The sequence below is a fragment of the Rhinatrema bivittatum genome, chromosome 2 (genome assembly GCF_901001135.1).
Source record: "Rhinatrema bivittatum chromosome 2, aRhiBiv1.1, whole genome shotgun sequence".
NCBI lineage: Eukaryota > Metazoa > Chordata > Amphibia > Gymnophiona > Rhinatrematidae > Rhinatrema > Rhinatrema bivittatum.
This window is the reverse complement of record NC_042616.1, coordinates 439,503,893-439,524,974: the sequence shown is the minus strand read 5'-3', so window position 1 is coordinate 439,524,974 and position 21,082 is coordinate 439,503,893. Positions and strand designations below refer to the sequence as shown.

The 21,082-nt window shown below is 41.9% G+C and overlaps 1 protein-coding gene across 2 annotated transcripts in view; it reads right to left on the bottom strand.

Moving 5' to 3' along the window:
* Positions 1-21,082, bottom strand: part of CDH18 (cadherin 18) — a 1,107,921-nt gene that overhangs the window by 733,819 nt on the left and 353,020 nt on the right. The gene's annotated exons all lie outside the window — the stretch shown is intronic.

Here is a 21,082-nt window from a genome sequence, read left to right as displayed (position 1 = left end):
ATATTCAATCTTCCAGATGATTAGCAGCCAGTGAAGACGAGAAAAAACGGGAATGATGTGATCTCTGTGTTGGGCACCAGTAAGAATTCTGGCACTTACATTTTGAATGACTTGTAGCGATTATAATGTAGATAATGGAATACCCAGATGTAGTGAGTTACAGTAATCTGGAATATTCAGGATGAGGCATTGTAAAACTGTATGGAAATGACAATGGTGTAGTAATGGCTTGAGATTCTTCAATAATTTATGAAAAATTTACTGTTAAGGAGATGTGTTGCTTTATAGAAAGTTTGCAATCCCAAATTATTCCTAAATTACAAGCAGCTTTCTGTATATTGAGTTGTTGTCCATCACTGGTAATAAAAGAAGGTTGCTGAGCTGATGAAATTGTGATTGAAGGTAAAAGCAAAATTTCAGTTTTTTTTTACATTAAGCTGCAATTGATGATGAGAAAGCCAACATTTTACTGCATTGATACAAATAATTATTAAATTGATGGTATCGGTCCAGAAAACTGTATATGGTACATAGAATTGAATGTCATCTGCGTACACATTATAAATGACTCCCAAACAGGATAAAATATTGATATATGTGTGAGTTTTGTTGTAATATCTTTTATGTTTAACTGTGAAGGAGTTCAAAGAGGCGTGGGATAAACACTGTGGATCCATAAAGTCTAGAGGATGTGAATGAAGTGAAGAGGCATGGGGGCGGCTTGCAGGAACGACGGCTACTATCTGGAGATTAATATCATAATTCAATAAACATACACACGGTTAATGTGACCCTAACATTGCTCTATGCTTCAACGGCAAGAAGAAATGTGAAAAAAAAGAATTTTCATCCACAAAAAAGCAGGGGAGTAGCTTGCTTGATACAGCGGTTACTACCCCAAACCAAATAAGCCTGATACTTCACTTTCAATGATATCCAGCATAGCTTTCTACTTCAACGGCAGGGGGAATGATGAAAATATCTCTGCTTCAATGGCAGGGGGAATGATGAAAAGATGATTTATATTCAGAAAACAACCAACAAGGACTGAGTTGCACAGGCTGGATAAACATGCGGGGGAGGTTCTTGCTATGATAGCGGATACTACCCCTAAACAATTAGCTAGGTACTTCACTTAGATGCACCTCCAGCACTGATACCCCTAACCAATTAGCTAGATACTTCACTTAGATGCAGCTCCAGCACTGCTAACTACATCGATGGCGGGGGTGGAAGGGAACTAGATCGATGGCAGGGGTGGAAGGGAAATAGAACAAAAAAGTCACTTACAAGGGACAAGTGTAACAGATAAGTATGGGGAAAAAATAAATTAAAAAAAAAGTGAAAACTTGCTGGGCAGACTGGATGGATCGTTTGGTCTTCTTCTGCCTTCATTTCTATGTTTCTATGTTATCCACTGCTTTTGACAACCCTTTGGGATCAGGAAAGTGATTATCAAGAACTTTTAAGTTAATAAACAAATAAATAAAGACTGTACTGTATCTCAAATCATAGACTTTTCTACATTTTTATTTTTCTGTTCGCATCTTGGGTACAATAAAGTGCATAGCAGGGTTTGTATAACACCATGTAAGCATTTAAGAAACTAGATAGATTATTAAATTTTCTGTTAAAATAATGTATAACTAATATTCATTGCAGTAGCTTAAGTAAAGTAAGAAGGACCTAATACCAACTACTACAGAAGAAATTACAGTTTCTCTACCTTTTGTTAAATGAAATAATGATAGGAGTTTTCAGAGGAAGAAATGATATTACACTAGGACTAGCAATGAAAATAATTAGAGATAAAATTAAAATCTAACCTTTCTGTGCTTTGCATATTAAAAGATTCCTAGCATTTACTGAAATCTGCCCTTCAGAAATTGTTTCTTTTGCTATTCTGGATACAAATTTAGTCATAAAGGTGTCAGCTCAGTGTTTTAGACTTGAATGAAATAGATGAAACTGACAGAACATGAATCCATTATAAAATAGAGTTATGAGGCAATAGTGATTTGAACTGGTATGCTGGCAAAAAAATAACCAATTCACAAGTTGATCAGCTGCCAGACTTTCATAAAGTTCAAATTTTAGGGATAATGTAAAAAAAAAAAAATATGTTAACTAGAGTAAAATATTTATATGAAACGGAAAGTTCAAATAGTTGCTGAGTGACAGTTCAAAGGGTTACACACTATCACAAATAATCGATGGTCTGTTGTGGGATCAAACGGAAATGGAAGAAAAGTAATGCAGGTCTTTTTGTTTTCTGTTACTACTTAAGAGTACTACTTAGTACTGGCATTTTTTTTTTTTTTTGCCTCTGCATTAGTCCCTGTGAAATTGCAGGAGCAGAGGAGCTGGATTAGGGAGCAAGGTAGCTCTTCTCTGCTGTATTCTATCTGCTTCAGTCTCACCCCCTCTCTTCCTAATCTCTGTAGGCTGCTGCTTGGGAGGGGAGAAGCTGGACAGAGCAGGAAGCAGAGGGCTGTTCTCTGCAGGGCACTGGCTAATAGAGTTGGTGCAGAAGCCCCATATGTCATGACCACGGACAATACAGAACAGCACCAGAACCTGGCAATTCTCCACACTATTAAGTGATAATAGCAGTAATTAAATGTACTTTGTACATTTAATTACTGCTATTATCACTATTATATACTTTTTCTTCTTTATTCTCCTTTTAATACCTAGTGTTACTTGTTCAAATTGTTATTAAAAAAAAGTTTCCTGAATCTACATCTGACAAATGCATCTATAGGGAAGAGAGATGAGAAAGAGAGAAAAGCCCCAGTGGTACCTCTATCTCTCTTTCAAACTTCTTTCCCCATTGATGCTTTTCCTATACCATGACATTGGCAGAGGAGGCACCACCAGGTAAAAGCGCTGCTCTCTCATACCTCCTGCTGGTAGGAAGGAGAATGGTGGTGGTGGTGGTGGGGGGGGGGGGGGGGGGGGTGTCTGTGACTGAATCCCTGAAGCCAGTTGTAGGCAGTGAGGCTACTGTTAGTGAAACAGAGAAACAGAGAAATGATGACAGAAAAGTACCAAATAGTCCATCCAGTCTGTCCAGCAAACTTATGGTCGTATCTGCTGCACCATGTAGGTTACTCCCATGTTTATCATTTTCCTACACCATAAAAGTCAGGGCCCTTGTTGGTTGCTGTTTAAATCCAATTCCTTGTTGAACCTTCCTGTTGAAGCAGAGGTAAATGTTGGAGTTCCATCAAAGTATCAGGCTTATTGGTTAAGGTTAGGAACTGCCATATCTGCAAGTTACCCCCATGCATTCTTTTCTTCATTTCCATCCTTTAGCCTTTAGGGATCTACAGTATTTATCCCATGTCCCCTTGAATCCTTTCACTGATTTAGTTTTCACCACCTGTTCTGGAAGGGCATTCCAGGCATCTACCATCCTCTCTGTAAAGAAATATTTTCTGACATTGGTTCCAAGACGTCCTCCCTGGAGTTTCATTCCGAGACCCCTAGTTCTACTGATTTATTTCCACTGGAAAAGGTTTGATGTTTGTACATCATTAAAACCTTTCAGGTATCTGAAGGTCTGTATCATATCATCTCTGTACCTCGTCTCTTCCAGGGTATACATATTCATATCCTTCAGTATCTCTTCATAGGTTTTCTGATACTGATCCCACACCATTTTGGTAGCTCTTCTCTGGACTGCCTCCATCCTGTCTCTATCACTTTTGAGATAAGGGTTCCTGAACTGAACACAGTGGGGTAGATTTTAAAACCCCTACGCACGTAAATCCTCCCGGATTTACGTGCGCAGGGCACTCACGCTCCGGCACGCCTATTTTGCTTAGGCCGCCGGTGCACGCAAATCCCCGGGATGCACGTAAGTCCCGGGGCTTCCTAAAAGGAGCGGGAGGGGGCATGTCCAGGGGGCATGTCCGGGGGCAGGGGGCGGTCCGGGGCGGGTCCGGGGGCATGGCGATGGTTCGGGGGTGGGCCAGGAGGTTGGTCCCGAGTCCCCCGGCACTGCGGCCTGTGTTGGGGGATGCCGGGGCGGCGGGCGCAAGTTACGCCTGCTTCAAGCAGGCGTAACTTGCCCAACATAAATAGGGCGGGGGGAATTTAGGTAGGGCTGGGGGGTGGGGTAGATAGGGGAAGGGAGGGGAAGGTGGGGGGACGCGGAAGGAAAGTTCCCTCCGAGGCCGCTCCGATTTCAGAGCGGCCTCGGAGGGAACGAAGGCAGGCTGCGCGGCTCAGCACGCACAGGCTGCCGATTTTGCGCAGCCTTGCGCGTGCAGACCCCAGATTTTATAAGATACGCGTGGCTACGCGTGTATCTTATAAAATCTGGTGTACTTTTGTTCGCACCGGTGGCGCGAACAAAAGTACGTGCGTGCATATTTTTTGAAGATCTACCTCATTATGCTAGATGAGACCTCACCAAGGACTTGTACAAGGGCATCACCACCTCCTTTTTCTTACTGTTTATTCCTCTCTCGATGCATTCTAGTTTTCTTCTGGCTTTAGTTATCGCCTTGTCACATTGATTCACCATCTTCAGATTGCCAGACACTATCACCCCAAGATCCCACTCTTGGCCCATGCACATCAGCCTCCTCCCCTCCCCGCCCATCACATACAGTTCTTTTGGATTACCACATCCCAGATGCATGACTCTGTACTTCTTGGCATTGAATCCAAGCTGCCCAATCTTCCACCAAGCTTTTGTAAATCACTTTTCATTATTTCTTCAGGCATGTCCACTCTGTTGCAGATCTTAATATCATCTGCAAATAGATAAACTTTACCTTCTATCGCTTCCGCAATGTCACTCACAAAGATACTGAACATAACTGGTCCCAATACCGATTCCTGTGGCACTCCACTTAACATGGCTCTCTCTTCAGATTAGATTCCATTTATCATTACATGTTGTCTCCTATCAGTCAACCAGTTTTTAATCCATGCCTCCACCTTTGCGCTCATTCCCAAGCTTCTCATTTTATTCACAAGCCTACTATGTGGGATGGTTTCAAAACTTTGTTGAAATCCAAGTAGATGACATCAAGCACTCTTCCTTGATCCAATTCTCTAGTTACCCAATCAAAAAAATCTATCAGATTTGTCTGATAGGACCTTTCTCTGGTGAATCCATGCTGCCTTAGGTCAGCAATTTACCAGATTGTAGATAGTTAAGTATCCTTTCTTTCAGCAGCATCTCCATTAATTTTTTCACAACTGAGGTGAGGCTAACTGGCCTGTAGTTTTCAGCCTCTTCTCTCCTACCATTATTATGAAGTGGGACCATATCCGCTCTCCTCCAGTCTCATGGCACCACTCCCGTTTCCAGGGATCTATTGAACAGGTCATTTAGTGGACTGGCCTGGACATTTCTGAGTTATCTTAGTATCCTGGAATGTACCTCATCTGGCCCCATGGACCGGATGAGGTCCATTCCAGGTTTTCCAAGCTCTTCCCATACATACTGTTCTGTAAAAGGAGTTATGTCTAGCCCTTTCCCTTCTATGTTCTTGTCAACCAACAACAGTCCTTCTCCAGGGTCTCCTTTACACCAAACTAAAGTATTTGTTTAATATTTCCATCATTTCTTTGTGTGTCTCAACTCATTGCTCCTCGTCACTTTTCAATTTTACTATACCACTTTGGGCTTTTCTTCTTTCTCTTATATATCTGAGAAATGCTTTGGCACCTCTCTTTACCTCTTTGGCAATCCTATTTCTGCTTGACCTTTTGCTTTTCTGATTTCTTTCTTTGTCTCCCAGTTTCACCAGTTATTGTTTCCTGTGTTTCTCTTTTTGGGATCCTTTATACCTCCTGTATGCTGATCTTTTAGCCTTTATTTTTGCAGCCACCTCCATTGAGAACCAAATTGGTTTCTTTTTCCTTGTACTTTTGTTTTTCTAACATACAGATTTGTTGACTTTGCAATAGCATCTTTTAATTTAGTCCACTGTTTTTCCACCTCACCCATTTTCTCCAGGTCTTCTAGTTCTTTCTCCAGATATAGCCCCATTTTGTCAAAGTCCGTATTTTTTAAATTCAAACCTCAGGTCTTCGGGTGATTTCTTTGTATCTTATTTGTGATATCAAACCATACCATCTGCTGTTCACTTGTACTCAGGTGGGCACCTGTCCAGACATTAGAAACATAATCCCCATTTGTAAGCACTAGGACAAGTATCACATCCTCTCTTGTGGGTTCCATTACCATTTACTTGAGCTTAGCCCCTTGGAGGGCATCCATCATCTCTCTACTGCTTGTAGATTCTGCAGAAGGGATGCTCCAATTTACATCTGGCAGATTAATAAATTATTGCCTGGAACGGCTGTGTCCCAGTCATGAGACTCCATGAACCATGTTTCTGTAACAACACTAATATCCAGGTCCACTTCTACCATTAGAGCCAGCAGGTATGGGATTTTATTGCCCAGGGTGGGTGCCCTGATTTCCCCCACTGTCCCATTCAGGATTGCCCTGCATCTGAGTACTGGCACCTTTATTTCTACCCCCCCCCCCAAAAAAAAAAATAAAACAAAACACTAAAGAAACATATAAGCTATATGGGACCTCAATGACCAGCTGACTCACCCAGGCTCGCGCGATAGGTGCCCTCCCATCGGGGAGAGAGCCTGCTCGTCCGGATCTCGACCACCCCGAGGCCTCACGCGGCGAATAGGCCTGACTCTGAACATGCCCTCACGACCGGCTCACCCAATAGGAACTCTGCCTGCCTCGGACGCCACTTCCCAGAGATGGAAGGTAAGCCCATTTAAACAGGGGTTTACCTGCAGCGCCGCGCACCAGGCATCACACGCACGAAGGAGCTCAACCTAAAGAGCATGCCCCTTAGTGCGCCCCTTTGTGTGAACCTTACTAATACCCTGGATAAATGACTCTCTGCTTCCACAAACTGCACATTTGATTAATTACAACCCTCCACTGGCACAGTAACCACAGAAACCTCTTCCCTCCCATTTTGCCTCATAGAAACCTCAAACCCCCCCCCCCCCCCCAATCCCACACGCAAGAAATCCTTGCCTTCCTCCCTGCCCTCATTCCTCTTAAGCGAGTCCCACCCTAGCTTCTTCTCCCTCTTGGCCTTATTCTCTAACAAAGAGACAGTTACCACATTTACTCCTGGCTATTCTCATTATGATCACTCATCACATACCCATTCTCAAATACCTTAATTCTTCTTGTGAGACTTAGTCAAAACACACAATTCAACAGAACACTAATTCCCATCATGGCATCGCCGATCACTCAAATGTTAGGACTGATGACTTTTTCGATACTTCTACTGAACACACAATCTATCTTAAAAAAGGCTACCCTACTCTGTGATATCCTTACAGAAGAAACCCCTGACATATGTGTGATTACAGAATCATGGCTAAAGGACACTGACACCACCCTAATTAACCAACTACCTACAGACTTATACAATGTTTTCTCCATACCTAGGCATAAAAAGAAAGGAGGAGGACTCCTCCTTGTGGCCAAAAAGAAATATAATCTCACTCAACAATCTATCTCCCCCCCCTCCCCAACAAATTGGAGATTGGCCTCTTTAAATCCAAGGCACTCCAAATCTGCTTAATTTACGCTCTCCCAGGCATTCTGGAAAACAACCCATCAGCACTCACAGAATACATCACCAAACATATAGACATTAACACCCCTGCCATGATTCTCAGTGACTTTAACCTACACTTTGACCACAACCCACTAACTCCAGCTTGCGAAGCTACCCTGACCTCACTGAATGCTCTAGGATTCAAACAAATTGTATCTAGCCCCACACACAAGGCTGGACACACTCTTGATGTGATATTCACCAACTCGCTCATCCAATCAGATCTACCCCGTTGCACCCCTATACCCTGGTCAGATCATTACTGGATTGATACTTGCTGCACAATTAAATGCCCCTCCCACTCCTCCCATCACAAAAAAACTATATCCTTCTGAAAACATAGTAAGGTGGAGGATATCATTGACGTTCTCTCGGAAGACCTCAAAAAATTAGACCTCACAGACGCCAACATGGCTTCATCATCCTAGTTTCAGATTACTAGCAACATAGCAGACAAACTTTGCCCCATACGAACCAAAGAAATTAATATGGACAAGATAGACAAAAAACCATGGTTCACCCCTGATCTAAGAACAATGAAAACCGATCTCCATAAAATGGAAAAGAAATGGCTCAGAAACCAAAATCCAACCCTATTATTAAAGTTCAAATCCTTACTCCATAATCACTGCAAAGCCACAGACAAAGCTAAGAAAGAATTTTATGCTGCAAGAATCCACCAATTCCAATTCAACCCATGTGCACTCTTCCAATATGTCTCTAGCCTCATTACATCCCCTGACAACATAAACCCAAACGATGATGAAAATAAATGTGAGAAACTAGCCTCTTACTTCCACAACAAAATTGAATCTATCATGGCACGCTTCAATCCCCCCCCCTCTCCCAATAACTCTCTAACAACTAACAACACTCACAACGCCAACCATACCCTCATTCCACACTCAACCTTGCACAAGCAAACCTCTCATCACTCAGCCTCTCCCACAAACTTCGAAACCAAGCTCATAAATCTTGGGCCCACAACTGCACTAGAAATAGAGTCTATACTCAAAAAAATCAAACCTGCATTGCACCCCTCAGACATAATGCCCACAAAAACACTCCTCTCGATCCCCACCACTATAGCGAAACCCATCGCTAATATCCTCAACAAATCTATCACGTCTGGCATGGTACCAACCCAATTCAAGCATGCCATAATAAAACCTACCCTTAAAAAAACAGACCTTGATCCAGCTGATCCTGCTAACTATCGCCCGGTATCGAACCTCCCTTTCCTCTCCAAAATATTAGAGAAAATTATCAACAAGCAACTTACAGAATACCTCGACGAGCATCATTTGCTCTTCCCGTCCCAGTTTGGATTTCGTAAACATCATAGCACGGAAATGCTTATCTCCCTCAGAATCCCTCCTAAAAGACCTGGATGCTGGTCACTCCTACCTTCTTGCCCTTCTAGACATATCTTCAGCATTTGACACGGTCAACCACAACACCCTCATCACCTGCCTCTCAGAAATAGGCATTGCCGGCATAGCCCTACACTGGTTCCAATCATACCTGAGCGATAGGAACTATAGTGTAAAAATTGGTCTATGTGAATCCAAGCCAAGAAGATTATCACAAGGAGTACCCCAAGGATCTTCACTCTCTTCAACACTTTTCAATATTTATATTATACCTCTCTGTCAACTACTGTCGAAACTAGGCTTCCTGCACTTCATATATGCAGATGATGTGCAGATCCTTATTCCCATAAATGACTCTCTTCCTAATGCTGTGAAAATCTGGAACACTGCCCTCACAGAAATAAAAAAAAACTCCTCACTGACAATTTTCTGGCTATTAACACCAGCAAAATAGAACTACTCATCATCTCACCGCAAAACGATGCCACTTCTAATTCAACACCCCTATCCCAATACTGCCCGTCCACATTACAACAAGTCCACAGCCTTGGCATTATCATCGACAACCACTTTACATTAAAAAAATTCATCGCTGCTACTATAAAAAATGGATTCTTCAAGCTCCATACACTAAAAAGAATCAAGCCCCTCCTACACCCTAATGACTTCCGTACAGTTCTACAAGCCACTATCCTATCAAAGATTGAGTACTGCAACTCCATCCTTCTAGGCCTACCAAAAAACACCTTACAGTCATTACAAATGCTACAAAACGCAGCTGCCCGCATACTCACCAACACACACCGCCACAATCACATTACACCTGCGCTACAGTCCTTACACTGGCTACCCGTAGCCTCCAGAATTATATACAAATCCCTTACACTAATTCACAAGTCCATTCATAACCAAAATATGCAGTGGTTCTCCGAACACTTTACATTCAATAAAGCAAACCGACCAACAAGAACACAGCACCAAGCCAAACTCCGGACACCTTCCCCCAAACTTACCAAGCATGTATCTACAAGGGAGCACTCATTTACCATAGCAGGAACCACCATATGGAACAGAATGCCCACTAACCTGCGACAGGAGCCTTGCCATTGAAAATTCAAACAAAACCTTAAAATCTGGCTGTTCAAACACGCGTACCCATGACTTACATTACTCTTGATCTGCTGTTTCATCCCTTTTGCCCTCCCCTGAGACTCCCTTCCTCCCCTTTTTCATTTCCTGTTTTTGCCCCTCTAGAATAAGTCCACCTTTATATATTCATATATTCATGACTGACATTACCCTTGATATGCTGAATACATCATTGTTGTCCTCCCCTTAGACACCCTTTCACCCCTCGCCTTTCCTGCTATTGTCCCTCAGAATAAGCCCACCTTTGTATATTTATTACATGTATCTCAAATATGGTTCTATTTTTTGTTGTACTGTTAAGCCTGCTGCATGTATTTCAATGATAGTTCTCTAAGTATTTTATTGTAAAGCCTGTTGCTGCATTATTGTTCCTTGTAAACCGAGGTGATGTTCTGAACGTGCCGCGATATATAAAAATCTCTAAATAAATAAATAAATAAATAAATAAATACAATGATCAGCAAAAAACAGTATGATGTTAGTGAAAGCAGTGCCAAAACAAATGTGAGTTGATCCACCCACTTAAGAGCCCAAAAGAAGGCAATGACAAAGAACTATTTGGGATAGTTAGTTAAAAATATACAGTATGTTATTCTGAGTTAGGAAAATGCCTCCTGGAAAGCCCAAATAACAATGAATAAGTCATTAATGAACACACAGTATAATTAATGATTTAATTCCTTTCTGATTTGTGAAAAGCATTATCTACCACAATACATTGTTCCTTTTTGGACATGTAAATTCAATCTCATGATGTCAGCAAGATCTGAAATTGGGTGGAAGAAGTACGTTTAAGGAGTAATGTTAGCATTTTCTAAAAGAAATAAATCTATAAATGATTGTTCACAATTCAAACTCTGTCTCATTTAAATTTGTTTTGAAACACTTATATTGCTAAACTTCAGAGAAAATAATGAGGAAATATCAGCAGACAGGTTTATACAATGTGGGGATATTGAAAATTACCATAAATACCTGCAAATGCACAGCAATGGACAAAACATCAGGATCAACAGGCATGGAAGGAAAATAAGTCTGAAAACATTACTACAATCTTTTTGCCTACTTTTTCCCATATCTCCAATCCATTGTAACCAATATCCATCATTGATGGACATTTGTTCTGCTTATAGGGACAGTAAATTTGAAACCGTTGTGCAGGTGCAGGCGCACATTACATGGCCATTTTATAATTTGTGCACGTATATGCACGCATGTTATAAAATAACTTTTCAGTATGCACGTGTGCCGAATTTTAAGTGAGTGCAAAAATCTCCTTTCTACCATGTAGGGCAGAGGGTTTTAAAAAGAGGTGCACACCTACGCCATTGTCAGTTTACCAGTTTATCCACCAGTTCACCCAGTTAACAGCTAGGTCCTCTAAACCCCCCTGATTTGATAACATATACTCTCCCCAGTTATTCCAGACCCTTTAAAACCCTCAGAACTGGTGCAATTCCTTTATTTTATAATTTATTTATGTATTTGTTTGTTTGTTTATTTATTTACTTTTGCTATACAGATGTTCAGGACAAAGTCATATCACACCGGTTTACATCAAAACATGGGTAAGTTACATATAATAAGGGAGTAATCAAGATAACTTCAGGATAACCTAGTATAAAGATAACTTAGAACTTAACTCAGAACTTAACTCAGATCTTGAAGGACAGGGGTGCCAGGTTAGAGGAGATAGGAGAGGTAGGGAGGGGGTGGGAGGTTAAAAATAACTAAGTGACAATAGTAATGGGAAAGTAGTACTTAAGTGTAAATTGACTTAAAGAGAGAGGGTGATTGGGGCTGGAGAGAGGGGAGAGGGAAAAGGGGACAAGGAGAAAGGGGGAGAGAAACAGGAATAGTAATAGTGATTATAGCATGCTTCTGAACCGATAGCGGCATCGAGAGTCAGTGTTTGTGCCGCAACAGTTTAAGGAAAGGCTTGTTTGAATAGCCAAGTCTTCAATCTCTTCCTAAAGGTAAGAGGGCATCGTTCCTGACGTAACTCTGGGGGTAATGCGTTCCACTGAGAAGGTCCAGCTGTAGAGAAGGCACATTTCCTTATGGAGGGATGGAGAGTGGACTTAGTGAGGGGAGCATGGAGGGTCACTTTGTAGGCAGCTCTGATCGGTCTCATGGAGGTGTGTAGGTGGAGCGGGATTTTTAACTGGAGTGGGATTTTTATAACTTACACATCATCCATAACAGAAGTAAAGTTAGATGGCAGGGGACCTCGGTGCATGACGGGGTGCATAAGTATTGCACACATATCTTGGCCATGGTTCAATACTCCCTTGCTCTCCCCAGGCCATGCCTATGCCTATGGGTTTAAAATTGGCAGCAGACAGCAGGACAGATACCAGGCCAGGTGTCGGGGATGGAGGAAGACTAGGGAGTTTCAGAATCCATGCCAAGGTCAGAATCTAGAGACAGATGGGAAAAACAGGACAGAAAGAACAGACAGGCAATGTTCCCTCTAAGCTGCGAATTGCGTGGCCGCGCATAAGTTAAATTCCTGCCGCGCACATGTTTTTATCTGCCGCGCAAAAAAAAAAAGTTTAAATTTACGGATTTCAATGGCAAAATTGTAACGAGTTTCAGTAAGAATAGACATTTTCGTATAGTGCTACAAAATTTAAATTTTCTTATCGACAGCGCATTAGTCATACTTTCGTTCATTTCCATTTCCTGTTTTCCGTTTCCGGTTGATTGTGTGGTGTGGTGAACGGCGTTCACGAGAAAGGGTACAGGCAGACAGAAGATAGTGAAAAAATAAGTTGAAATGATAAACGTTTGACTAAGAAAGTGAGATTGAACTTTAAAGTCGAATGGCTCAAAGAATATGTAGAAGCCGATATGCCGTTCAGTCTGTCGATTTGCTAAGAAGTCAGCGTCGGGGAACACTTCGGGCATTGCTGAAGGAAACTACTGAAGAAAAGAAGACAAAAACTGAAATTTTTCTGAAAGAAAGTCTGCTTCCAGTGAAACGTGAATTCAAAGATGGCTCAAAGAATATGTAGAAGCCGATATGCCGGAGTGTGTCATCAAACAGCGAATGATTCTTGGAAATATTTTTAAGTTCAACTCGGAGAACTCTGTTGTCTGCGACATCTGCAAACATGCGAATGCTCATTCTGCTTTCGCCCAAGGAAAACAGTGGGACGAATGGAAACTGGATTATTTAAAGCGACATTTACTCCAGAAAGTTCACGTTCAGTCTGTCGATTTGCTAAGAAGTCAGCGTCGGCGAACACTTCAGGCATTGCTGAAGGAAACTACTGAAGAAAAGAAGACACAAACTGAAATTTCTGAAAGAAAGTCTGCTTCCAGTGAGGAGGTAAAAATTCTAATTGATAATGTCCTCCTTGCCATAAAATTGAATTCTTCAATGCTGTCTGTTCAGGAAATTCACAATCACATTGGAAAATATGTAAAAATACCGGAATCTTGGAGAAGTAAAAATTATGCGTTTGAATTTCTAGAGTGCATAAACTCAGTAATACAAAGAGATATGATAAATGATTGGTGCCAGTCGACATTCCACACTCTCATAATTGATGAGAGTACAGACATCACCGTGACAAAAATGTTAATTCTTATGCAAAATTTCAAAAAGAAGATGAAGCTGCTTACTGTACTTATTTTGCTGGAATTCTGAAGCTGACAGAATGTAACAGTGCAGCTATTGTGACAGCCATTACCAATTTCTACCAAGAGAACAATCTTGACTTGAGCAAAATGGTAATGTTCACATCAGACGGGGCTTCTGTGATGCTCAAGAACTACGATATGCTGATTCAATATTGCAGAGAACGGATAGAAGAAGACGATGACCCAATACACAAATACTGCTTAGACAAGTTGACAAAACCTGAGTATCATGTTACCATCTTTACTTCAGAGGAGCAATCTAACAACTGTAGAGGCATTCCAGATGACAAAAGCCAAAATAATGAAACTTCGATCACAGTATCTTGGTGACACCATTCATTTCTAAGGGGAAGTTCGTAATGTTATAGCAACGTATCCTTCTGTCAACACCACTGCTGTCATCCATTTCATAGAACGTGTCTGTGATCACTTTAGCAGTAGATTTCCTGAAGATGAACTTGGCGAATGGTCAGTCTTTGATAAAGATTCCTTTGCATCTGTTGAAAATGTTATGAATTTTTTATTTGGTTCTGACAAAATTGAAATACTGGCAGCTAGATACTGCACCTTGCTAAACAAGCCAGAAGTTGTTCTTAAGAAGAATTTAGTTGCTCAGTATGTGGACTTTAAATTCATCATGAGTGAAAAATTGGCACAAGGTGCACTGAAGAATTTTGACGACATGATTGTTTATATTAGGCAGCAGGATGGGTTTTCTGACTTAGGCCAATTGCTTGACATTTGTGGAACTTTCCAGGCGTCTAGCGCAGATTGTGAGAGAGGTTTCAGTCTCATGAATCAGATTAAAACAAAGACCAGAAATCGGCTAGAAGTCAACCATCTGGACAACCTCATTAGGATAAAACTATATTTAATGTCAGGACAAGCAGTTAATTTGGACGATGTGTATTCATTTTGGAAGAACTGCAAAGGACGACAAAATACTTCTACGGTTGATGTAATGTAATGTTTTCTCTTTCAGCTTTCTGCAAATGTTCATATTTGAATCATATGTTGAGAAATTGGATTTTCATAAGGCACTTGACAAAGTCCCTTATGAGAGACTCCTAAGGAAATTGGGAGGACATTGGATTGGAGGCAGTGTCCTGTTGAGAACTGAGTAACTGGATAAAAGATAGGAAACAGTAGTTACGATTAAATGGTCAGCTTTCCTAAAGTAGAAATGATTGTATCAGCTGGGGAAACATTGGTGGTAATTAACTCTGGCATCTCCCTCAGTGGATGTCACCATTTTGGCATACAGCACTTTTAAATGAACTGCTGTACACCAAAATGGCTGCCTCTGCTGAAGAGGGAGGCACCACAGTTAATTACCTCTGGTACATCCCCAGCGGATGCTGTCATTTTAACTACAAAGAGAGAAGACGGCTGAAGAGGAAATCTGAGGCCTGGGCTATGGGCTTGGGCCTGACCTTTGGGCAATTCCCAGGCAAAAAGATATGGCTTCTGGGCTGGGCACCTGCATCAGGCCTGGGTTCAGGTTGAGGCCCAGGTGTAAGGACCCAGTCTCCAGACTGGGCCCCAGCATTGGGTCAGGGCCCGGATTTTGGCCTAGGCCGAGGTCCAGGCATTGGATCTTGGTTCAGGCCGAGGAACCAACATAGGCACTTGTCCTCCAGGCCTGGACCCAGGTTCTGGCCTAGACCAAGGCCCAGGTGTCAGAACCTGACCTCCAGGTCAGGCCCCTGGCAACAAACCTGGGTCTGGACCAAGGACCAGGTATCAGAACCTGGTCTCTGTATCAGGCCCTGACTTCAGTCCTGGGTATAGGCTGAGGCCCCAGTCTCAGCCCTGTGTCTGGGTTGCAGAGTTGGATCCCCAAGAGAGCAAATAAGTGGGAACAATTTTTGGGGGGGTTTCAGTCGAGTCCTGGTATCGAGCCTCAGTTGATACTCTAGCTTTGAGCTTGAACCTAGGCTATAGTTACTGTGTCAGGCCACATCCTATGCATAGGTGAGGCCCTGGCTTCAGTCCTGGACTTAGACCAGACAGATCACTTTTTTTGTTTGTATTTGTTTTCAAAATGAAATGTGAAAGCAAACAAAATTCTGTCTGATTTTCAATCTTTTCATTTTGAGAATAAAATGAAACTAAACAGGACATTTCATCTCAGTTCCTATTTTGTTTCTCCCGAATACTCTTCCCTAATTTCCAGTGCTACTAAAACCTGAGCTATGTCTTTATACTTCTCTGATTTTGGGATACTGCTTAATGCCCTCATTTTCATGAGTTTTCCATATGAGGGAGGTAAGCAGGACTCGCAGTTTTAAATGCACATTTTGTGCATGTAAAGCTCCTTCCCGCATCGGCAGTAATGTTTATATGTACAAAATGTGTGTTCAAGTGTAGGTAAAACTGCATTCGACTGAATGTTCTTTATTGTATTGGTCTTAAAATCATTGATTAAGATTCTAACTTGTCTAATTTACAAATCATAATTAAAAATTGAGAAAATTTGCTTCAAAGGGAATCTTATTAGTAAAATATATGTTTGCATTTGATCGTGATTGGACGATACATCTGTTTCAGCTAAGTAAAGTTGTTCCTACGTGAGGATCATAAAGTCTTGGTCTTTTCATATTATTGAGATCTATTCAGACTTTATTTGAAAGGGGAATTTTGTTTATTAAATCCCTGCAAATGCCACATTCAGGTAAAAGTCAAATACATTTTATTTTGAATTTCATTACTTTGGTCTCCTCCTAAATAAAGCAAGATTCTGGAATATAATTTTTCTTACCTCTTTCCTGATATTTTTGGGAGTAAAACGAGTTTCTTTATATATGTAGTCTTTTGGTGATTATCAATGAATAGAAAAAAAACCCCACAATTGTTAGGAAAAAAAAAATAATGGATGTCTTATGGTTTTGAAGTTGTGTCTCAGCTCAAGGTGATTGATTTTAGTGACTAGTTGAATACCATTGTAAACTTGCCAATTTACCTTGTATTTCTGTTATATGATTTGTACTCTAATTAGATTAATCTTGCATTTGAAGGGTGACTGTCAGGTACTGTTACATAACATTTCATTAAAGATAACCTTGTTTAAAAAATAAAGAGCACCCTACCAGAAGGGTGTAAAGGACAAGAGATTGTGAGTAAACTAGAGATGCTAACACCCAAAAACAAAGGCCTGAAACATACATTTTCTCATGTATTTCAAAAAGGGCCTCAATGTTATGTATAAGAAGGAAACTGAATAGATTTTTGTTCTTAATCTGCATGTCTCCAAATTCTTAAACTAATATGAGTATTCAAATCTGGCTCATACAGTCCTGATTTTTGGGGGTTTTTTTTGCCTTATTGTTTCTAAGGTTTGTAGTTCTTTTTTTTTTTTTTCTAAGGAAAGCAGGGCTACATCTCCATGCATGCAATGGGGTAAAACTACCTTTCAGGGAAAAGATTTAACCAACTGGCAACTCTATTTGATAAACTTTATGCATTATGTAAATAAAACACGCCACACTAACAGAGAACACAATCATTAATTAAGTTAACTTGATGACACTTATCTAGCTAACTTACAAAGGATATTCATACCATTGAATATCCCCGAATAAATCACTAGTTAGCCAGACAAGCCTTATCTGGGTAACTTTAGACTTGTTTTTGAGTAAGACTAACTTATCCAGTTAATTTAACTGGATAAGTTTGAATATCACTACTTATCCAGCTAAGTACATGATTCACTAAGGGTTTTTTTCCATAGACCCTAAATGGGAGAAAAGCCTTAATTTATTTATTTATTTATTTAAATTAATTTATATACCGGAGGTTCCTGTATAATATACATATCACCCCGGTTCACAAAGAACAGTAACTATCGCTACAAATAGCGGTTTACATAGAACAGAATAAAAGAAGTTTTACATTGAACAAAAACAAGTAATAAGTTTTACATTGAAGTCAGCATGTGTAAATTTCTGATTAACAAGGAAGAAAAAATAGATCTGAATAACTCGTTGTGGGCTTGAAAAGACATTTCTTCGTGTTCTTGGCTCTAGGGGAAAGCTTGTTTGAAAAGCCAAGTCTTAAGTGTCCCTTTAAATGTAGAGTGGCATGGTTCGAAACGAAGGTCTGGAGGGAGCGAGTTCCAAAGTGAAGGGCCTGCTGTGGATAATGCACGTTTCCTCAGAACGGATTTCATAGGTTGTGGGGGGTGATTAGTCTGTTCTGATAGGCGGCTTCTGGTTGGTTTCACAGATTGTGTAATTGAATTTGGAATGTTAGGTTGAGAGGTGCGATGTTGTGTAAGGCCTTATGTATCATCATTAAAGACTTGAACTGGATCCTGTATTTAATTGGAAGCCAGTGGAGATGGTGGAGAATTGGGGTGATATGATCTCTCTTTTTGGCATTTGATAGAATTCTTGCAGAGGCGTTCAGGACCATCTGAAGTGGTTTGATGGTACATGCTGGAAGGCCTAGGAGGAGAGAGTTACAATAATCCAGCTTTGGGAGTATGATGGCTTGTAAAACCATGCGGAAGTCTCTGTATAGGAGGAGAGGTTTTGAGTTTCTTTAATGTTTGAAGTTTAAAGAAACATTCTTTTGTTGTGTTGTTGACGAATTTGTTGAGACTGAGTCTGTTGTCTATGATGACTCCCAGATCTCTAACTTGTTGTGTGGTGGAGAGCCCTGTGGTGACCGGATGTTGATTAGTGTTAGAATGTGAGGAAGGGGTATAGTTTTCCGGAGTTATAATGAGGATTTCAGTTTTGTTTTATTTAGAACCAAGTTGAGGCTGGTGAGTAGATTGTTGATAGCTGACAGACATTTATTCCAGAATGATATGGCTTTGTATATGGAATCTTCTATAGGGATGAGGAATCTTTGTATATGGAATCTTCTATAGGGATGATGAATCGGGCCCTACGTTAGCCAGCTAAGTAGCTCCTCCCCAGTACACCAATATCATGCCCACCACTCATCCAGCTAACTACTTATCAGGATAAGTACTTATCTAGCTAAATGGTGGCCACTGAACTGGATAAAGCTCTACTTATCCAGTCAAGTAGCACTAAATATAGGCCTCTAGATTTGTTGCTTTCCCTTTGAAAACTGTTTGCAACATATGCAGATAAAAAGTGCCTATGGGGTAGATTTTCAAAGGGTTACGTGCGTAAGATATGCACGTAACCCTTTAAACCCCCCCACACACACACACACGCGTGCCAAGCCTATTTTGCATAGGCTCGGCGGCACGCGCAAGCCCCAGGACGTGTGTATGTCCCGGGGCTTTGAAAAAGGGGCGGTCCAGGGGCAGGGCAGGGCCGGGGGCAGGGGGGTGGTCTGGGGGCAGTCCGGGGGCGGTCCCAAGTCCTCCGGCACAGCAGCCGTGCCGTAGGTTCGCACGCAGGCAGTTGGACGGTGCGTGTATGTTACACCTGCCAGAGGCGCATGTTATCAAATTGGGGGTACATTTGTGCGCGCCGGGTAACGGGCACAAATGTACCCCGCGCGCATAGGATTTAAAATTGGCCCCTATGTGAATTGCGAATTTCAGGGGCTACTCAAAATTGAGTAGCTTTGAGGAGTCAGTTGCATGTAAGCACTATGACTTAAAGAAAGTCAAATAGGGCAGAATAGAAAAATAGACAGAATCAGACACTGTACACTGATTTTTTCCCCCAAGGAATCTCTATAGAAATGAGACTTGAAAAATTCCTCTGGCTTGCCATTTTCATAGGCTAAGGGGCAGATTTTCAAAAGGTTACGCGCGTAAGATACGTGCGTAACCCCTGAAAAGCTGCCCCTTCCACCCCCTGTGCACGCCGAGCCTATCTTGCATAGGCTCGGCGGCGAGCACAAGCCCCAGGACGTGTGTAAGTCCCGGGGCTTTCCTGGGGAGCGTGTTGGGGGCGTGATGCAGCTTTTGCATCATCGGGGCATTCTGGGGGGCGGGGCCATGGGCGTGGTTCCGGCCCAGGGGCGTTCTGGGGGTGTGGCCGGGCCCCCAGACCAGCCCCCGGACTGGAAACATGGTGCGCCGGCAGCTGGCCAGAGTGGGCAAGTTACGCCTGCCTCGAGCAGGCGTAACTTGTAAAATAAAAGTGGGGTGGAATTAGTTAGGGCTGGGGGGTGGGTTAGATAGGGGAAGAAAGGGGAAGGTGGGGGGGCCAGAAGGAATTTGGAGCGGTCTCAGAGGGAACGGAGGATGGCTGTGTGGCTCGGTGCACGCAGGCTGCCAATTTTGTGCAGCCTTGCACGAGCCGACCCTGCATTTTATAACATGCGCGTGGCAGCGCGCGCATGTTATAAAATCAGGAGTAGATTTGCTCGCGCCGGGTTGCGCAAACAAATCTACTCCCGCCCACACCTTTTAAATCTACCCCGAAATCTTCTTTGGTTAATAAGATTGAAAATGGTACCAATATAAACTAGGAACTCAAGGACAAATAATATCCACTGATGATTATTGAATTCCTTCTGATCAGAGATGTAAAGGAGAAACTTCTCCTTGGCACTGCTTTTTAAATGAATATTGAGTCTTAACAAACCTATTTAGTTCTCTCTAATCACCCTCCAAAAATCTGTAGTTTGGAGGGGGCAGGTATTATATTAATGAAACACAATTGTAATTTTCTAGAAAAGAGAATATATACAAGACTGCTATTAAGCAAACTGTTTGGCCACTTAGGGCATTATTTTCTAAGGCTATCGCACGCTTGCACTACCAGCCTTTTCGCTGCCTATTTTGCACCGAATAACTACACCTTTTATGGTGTAGTTTTTCGGCGCATCGCCAGCAGCGATCGCACTGCAGCTGTGCGATCGCTGCCGGCTAGCACAGGCCCTCCCTGGCCCCTGTTACCACCGGATTTTCCAAGTTCTGCAAACTTAGAAAATCCGCCCCTTAGAGTGCCAACCTGGGCTGGAGGTGGGAGGAAAAGCCTCCCTTGTGATTCCATGGCTGCCTGTGGACCACATCCCACTGGCAGCTGAAATAGAGAGAAGGAGATGTCATGCAGATCCATAGGCAAAGTCCATCCCATATGTGGCTGAAGAACAGAGAAGAAGAGGCATGGTGGAGCTGTTGGCAGAGCCCATACCATTGAAGGCCAAAAGGAGGGAAGAGGTCAAAAGTGAGAGAGAGAGGGAGTACACATATGTGAGTGAGACAGGTATCATGTGTGTGAGCAAATGTGTGGTGATCATGTGTGTCTGAGAGAGACAGTGTGTGAGTGTATGACAGAGAGATAACATATATGTATATAAGTGATTGAGAAAGAGTTAACATGAATGAATAATGAA